Consider the following 6,912-nt stretch of genomic DNA (forward strand, 5'->3'; position numbering starts at 1 on the left):
GAAGTCTCAGGATATTCTTTCCTATCAGAGTGCATGAGGGGAACATTTTTCAGTGGCATATGGCTCGTTTTAATGCCCTCTCAGGTGTTGTTCCCCCTACTTGACAACGACAAATTTTATTATAAAGGGGTAGATGATAAGGGGAGTGGAGTTAAGTTCAGTGGTGGCTGGTGCCCACTGCAGCTGATGGGGCAGGAGGCAGGCAGCCCTACAGAAGTTAGGCCAATGACCAGAGCCAATGACCAGCAGAGACAGCTAATTCACCCTCCTCTGTCTTGTAGCTGTAAGTAAAAATGAAGGGTTGGAGGAATCAAGACTAATAATAATAATAATAATTTTATTATTTAAACCCCACCCATCTGGCAGGGCAGTTCTTTATGCACTAAAGAACTGATTTTTAAAGGCCCATTTGCACTCACAGTGGTGACTGGTTCTTTGAGAAAGTTTTTTTAAAGCCTGGCATCATTTCCTGACATGGCCATGTGGCATCAGTTGGTGACATGTTCAGGAAGATTACATCTCTGAATAGCACTTCTGGGGGCCAATAATGGTGGTGCTGACTTTTTGCTGTGTTTTGAGTTTCTAAGAGGGTAGCCATTGCCAGACACGGGATACTGACTAAATCAACTTTTGATGAAGCCCATAAAGACTCTCCTTTATTTTGTAGGACTGAAGCCGACATATCTGAATTTCTGCTTGGTACTCTCCCTTCTTCCCCAATCCTATCCCCCTCCCCCTTACAGGATTTAGTAGAGGCATTTTGAAGAAAACGGATTGTCACAGATCCAGTGGAAGTTGCTTTCCGATAACTTGCCCCTGGCCCTTTGCAAACCATATCGGAGAATGCATTTGGCCCATTTTGCGGTGCTGCTTGTATAGCAGCAGGTCAACATGATGGAGGCTCCACGATATACCAAGAAAAACAACCCAAAGAATAATTTGTAAATGTGTCGTCTGTTGGCTTTTGCAAGAGTCTCTGTTCTTTGGAATAATCCTCCAGGTTTCTGAGACAGGCAGATGGTGCCCCAACCCATACTCTTTTGCCAATCCAAGACTTGGTGTATGCCATGAAGACAGTCACACCTTGTAAAAGATTGTAAGAAAGGGTTTATGTCAATGGATAAAGTTGGACAGGCAGCAGGGGGGGAGGGAGAATTAGACTATCACCGATGTAAGGAAGGGAAGACACCAAGATAAATAAATAGATTCGGATGTAAATTGTATGTTATGTGATCTTAATGTAAATGAATGTAAAATAATGAACATGTTTTGAAGGAGGAGGAGGAGGAGGAGATACAGTAGCTGCATCTTGCAAGGCAGTAGCAGTCAGTGGGGCAGCAGTGGTGGAGCATCACTGTTCTCCCAACTTCAAAATAGAGTCTCACTGGCACTTGCTAAAGGTGCAGAGGGAGGAGGGAGGCACCAGGTGTTGTGCAGTTCTGCAGTGGGAAGAGAGGTGGATTTGCTTCGTTGCACTGCACTGTGTCCTTTGATCAGAGGCAGCAGAAAGAAATGAAATGTAATTTATTATAGGTATGGTTGTATCACAATTCTTTTCCCTCTTGTTCTATCAGTACATAACTCCATGTAGGGCAGCACTTAAGCATTTAAATGCTTCAAATAAATAGATAAACAAAACACTGCATGCCATGCTATAAGACTCATTGATGTTTTTCTGAGTGTCCCCTCCATGGGTGATGCAGAGGGTGGAAACAATAAGAAATTGGATCTTTAAATACCTTAATTTGGCACCGAAACGGGAAGGTTTTAAACAGGAAGTCCGCCTTCCTCTTTTGTAAATAGATTGGAGCAAAGATGTTACGTACAAGCTAAAGTCTCGGAAAGCCTTTGGCAAAGGATTAAATTTCCATCGATTAAAATTATCAAACCCCCCTTGGAAGCAGGAGAAGAGGGGGGAAATTTTGGACCTAATGAGCCTGCAGGAGAGAGTGAAAAATCAAATTACCACTGCTCTGAACCTGGAAACGGGCTGCCCCCCCCCCCAAAAGGGACGTTTTGGGAGAGTTCATTGACTGTGAACAGAACGTATTTGACAGCTAGCTGAATAAGAGAAAGATACTGTTTCCATTGTCCCCTTCTGCGTTTAAAAAGGAGGAAAAGTAACTGAAAATTGAAACTAACTATTGCTTGAGTTGTGCTTGAAAGGATTGATACAAGTGGAGACTGTTTCCCTCTAGAGGGAGCTTTTGAAACTGTTTTTTTTAAATGATATTTATTAAAAGTTCAGATATTACACATAAACATAACAACAATATAAACAAACACAAACAAAAACAAGTATAATTTCAATCCTTATTTTCTTATAACTTACTTCCCCGACCTCCTCATACCTCCCCTTTCTGTATCCCAATTTCTAATTATCAAATCAGCAAATCCTCTCCCTTATTTTTCATTTACTTTTTAACCTTTCTTTTCTTTTTACTTAATCATTACCGCTGAAAACCATCTAAGCTTCTAAACCCACGTCATTCTAGCATTCACTAATTTTACAGTGTTTACTAAGATAGTCCTTGAATTTCTTCCAATCTTCTTCCACCGTCTCTTTCCCCTGGTCCCGGATTCTGCCAGTCATCTCTGCCAGTCCCATATAGTCTATCATCTTCATCTGCCATTCTTCTAAGGTGGGTAGATCTTGTGTCTTCCAATAATTTGCGATAAGAATTCTTGCTGCTGTTGTAGCATACATAAAAAATGTTCTTTTCATTTCATTCACCTTGGCAGCCATTGCAGATGTTTTAACAGGGGTATCACATGTTCTTGGGCAGATGCTCCCACCTGCGATGTGGCCTCCACATTCTGCACAAGCTGGAGCTTCTGAATTAGGCCTGAGGGCAGCTCCACACTGAGCTCATTGCAGTAATGCAGCCTCAAGACTACCAGTGCATGGACAACAGTGGTCAGGCTAGATTTGTCCAGGAACAGCTGGTGTATGAGATGGAGCTGGTAGCAGGCACTCCCTGCCACAGAGGGCACTATGGCCTCTAATGACAAAGACATATCCAAGAGTACCTGTAAGCTACACACTTCAGAAGGAGAGCAACCCTTTCCCAAACAAGGAACTTGCCTATCTCCCGAATAGTTTCTATGCAAATGCAATTCTGGTTCTAAATGCAGCATAAGGGGTTTCTACAGTATAGTGTATTTTAAAATAGGGGTTTAGAGTTTTTAGGGGTTTTTGAATGTTTTGTGTAGTTTTTATGTAGTTTTATGTAGTTTTTATGTAGTTTTATGGTAGTTTTATGTAGATTTTATGTAGTTTTATGTAGTTTTGCAATTTCATTGTCCTGCAATGACAATAAAGATATATCAATATCTATATCTAGAATAAGGGAGCCACTCACTCAGTAAGAGCAGCTCGAAAGGGAAACACTTGATGAGATGAACAAATGGGAGCATATATTATGACCTGCCACCATTCCTTCAGGAATTGCAGGGAAGAATACATACCTGCCCCTGTGTACCATCTTGGGGTAGAATAGTGGTGAATGGCTGTAAAGCTGAAATGAGTTTTAAGCGAGGCTGCACTTCAGTGGTAGAGTACAATGTTTGTACGAGGGAAAGGTCCTAAGTTCGCCCTCTGTGTCTGCAGGTAGGGGTCAGATGAGACTCCCGTTTGAAAATCTGGAGAGTTGATACTAATCCAAGTAAGACAATACTTGTAAGAAATGATAAAATCGCCTTTTCTCTCAAGGCTGCAGCTGCTGAAAACCTCAAGCATAATGTTGCTTTCATTCACATAAAGATACAGGTAAAGGTAAAAAGTAAGGGACTCCTGGACAGTTAAGTCAGGTCAAAGACGACTATGGGGTTGCGGTGCTCATCTCGCTTTCAGGTCGAGGGAGCTGGCATTTGCCCACAGGCAGGTTTCCAGGTCATGTAGCCAGCATGAGAAGACCACTTTTGGCAAGGCAGGACACTGTGACGGAATCCAGATTGTTCGGAAACGCCATTTACCTTCCCACCGCAGTGGTTCCTATTTCTCTACTTGCACTGACATTCTTTCAAAAGACTAGGTTGGCAGGAGATGGGACAGAGCAACGGGAGTTCACCCTGTTGTGGGGATTCGAACCACCAGCCTTATGATCGGCAACCCCACGGCGCCACCCACGTCCCTATGATAAAGATACAAGGCTACAGTTACTAGGCAGCCTCAGACATACATTTTGCTTTGTGTTTTAGCAACGGGTGCGGGTTCTGTGTGTTTGTGTCTGTATGTGTGTCTGTGTGTTTTTGTGTGTGGAGAAAGAAAGAGGTCAGTTACAATGGACTCTTCTCTCCCTATCCCACTGAGTACATATTCTGTTGCAATAGAGCATCAGGTTTGGGACTGGCTTCTAAGAGGGTGGCTGTTGTGGTTCTGGAGAGTGGGAAATTCAAGGATAAGGGAAGCTCTCACTTTGCTCTTCATTTCATCGTGGGAGGAAAAAAGTTTGTGAAAATATATCAGCATTTTTCTGTTTGGGATCTTGCTACAATATACAGCACCCACCCTGCCAGAATATCTCCACGGCCTGGTCTAAATACTGAAGAGAATGTTGGCTTTTACATGTTTTTGCGTGGCATAGTTCTTACGCTAGCAAAGTTTCGACAGAGAGCACATCTCCTGCAAATAAAAGTCGTATACTTCCTTGTACTTTCAGTGATTGTATAGAAATCTTCTACTTTTTGTGTTTTATTTTTTAAAAAATGATATTTATTAAAATTTCAAATATTACACATAAACATAACAACAATACAAACATACACAAACAAAAACAAGTATAATTTCAATCCTTATTTTCTTATAACTTACTTCCCCAACCTCCTCATACCTTCCCTTTCTGTATCCCAATTTCTGATTATCAATTCAGCAAATCCTCTCCCTTATTTTTCCATTACTTTTTAAACCTTCTTTTTCTTTTTACTTGATCATTACTGCTGAAAACCATCTAAGCTTCTAAACCCACATCATTCTAGCATTCATTAATTTTACAGTGTTTACTAAGATAGTCCTTGAATTTCTTCCAATCTTCTTCCACCGTCTCTTTCCCCTGGTCCCGGATTCTGCCAGTCATCTCTGCCAGTCCCATATAGTCTATCATCTTCATCTGCCATTCTTCCAAGGTGGGTAGATCTTGTGTCTTCCAATACTTTGCGATAAGAATTCTTGCTGCTGTTGTAGCATACATAAAAAATGTTCTATCCTTCTTTGACACCCCTTGGCTGACCATACCCAGGAGAAAGGCCTCTGGTTTCTTCAGAAAGGTATTTTTAAGTACCTTTTTCATATCATTATATATCATCTCCCAGAAAGCCTTGATCCTTGGGCACGTCCACCAAAGGTGAAAGAATGTACCTTCATTTTCTTTACATTTCCAACATTTATTATCTGATAAGTGGTAAATCTTTCCAAGCTTGACTGGGGTCATGTACCACCTATAAATCATTTTCATAATATTTTCTCTCAAGGCATTACATGCCGTGAATTTCATACCGGTGGTCCACAACCTTCCCAGTCAGCGAACAGAATGTTATGACCAATATCTTGTGCCCACTTAATCATAGCTGATTTAACCGTTTCATCCTGCGTATTCCATTTCAACAGCAAGTTATACATTTTTGACAAATTCTTAGTTTTGGATTCTAACAATTCTGTTTCCAATTTTGATTTTTCCACCTGGAAGCCAGTTTCCCTGTCCAACTTATAAGCCTCCATTATTTGATAATAGTGAAGCCAGTCTCACACTTTATCTTTTAATTTCTCGAAACTCTGCAATTTCAATTTGTCCCCTTCTTGTTCTAAAATTTCCCAATATTTCGGCCAATTAGGCTCCATATTAAGCCTTTTCACAGCCTTTGCCTCCATTGGTGACAACCACCTTGTAGTTTTATTTTCCAGCAAATCTTTATATTTAATCCAAACATTATACAATGCTTTCCTGACAATATGATTTTTAAAGGCTTTATGAGCTTTTACCTTGTCATACCACAAATATGCATGCCACCCAAAAAAATTGTTAAAACCTTCTAAGTCCAAAGTGTCTGTGTTCTCAAGAAGCAGCCAGTCTTTCACCCAGCAGAAAGCTGCTGATTCGTAGTAAAGCTTAAAATCTGGCAGGGCAAATCCCCCCCTTTCCTTTGCATCAGTTAAAATCTTAAATTTTATTCTGGGCTTCTTGCCCTGCCAGACAAATTTAGAAATGTCTTTCTGCCACTTCTTGAAACAGTCCATCTTGTCCACAATTTGCAATGTTTGAAACAAAAACAGCATTCTAGGCAATACATTCATCTTAATAACTGCAATTCGACCAGACAAGGAAAGCTTCAAATTAGACCAAATTTCTAAGTCTTTTTTCACTTGTGACCAACATTTCTCATAATTATCTTTAAATAGGTTCATATTTTTAGCTGTCATATTCATCCCCAAGTATTTCACACTCTTGACCACAGTTAAACCTGTCTCATTCTGAAACCTCTCTTTTTCAATAGCTCTTAAGTTTTTCTCTAATACCTTGGTTTTTTACTTATTCAGTTTAAATCCTGCTACTTGACCAAACTCTTGAATTAATTCCAAAACCCTTTTAGTACTAGATTCTGGCTCTTGTAATGTAAGTACCAGGTCATCTGCAAATGCTCTCAATTTGTACTGTTTAGCTCCGACCTGAACCCCTTTTACCAGCTGTTCCTTTCTAATCATGTTCAGCAAAACCTCCAGGACTGATATAAAAAGTAATGGGGAAATTGGGCACCCCTGACGTGTCCCTTTTTCTATCTTAAATTCTCCCGTAACCACATTGTTTACTATAAGCTTAGCTTTTTGTTCAGAATATATTGCACCAATACCGTTTTCAAATCCTTGGCCTACCCCCATCCCCAGGAGATTCTTCTTCATAAAACTCCAAGAAATGTTGT

Source organism: Podarcis erhardii (genome assembly GCF_964252035.2).
Source record: "Podarcis erhardii genome assembly, chromosome: 3".
NCBI classification, from domain to species: domain Eukaryota; kingdom Metazoa; phylum Chordata; class Lepidosauria; order Squamata; family Lacertidae; genus Podarcis; species Podarcis erhardii.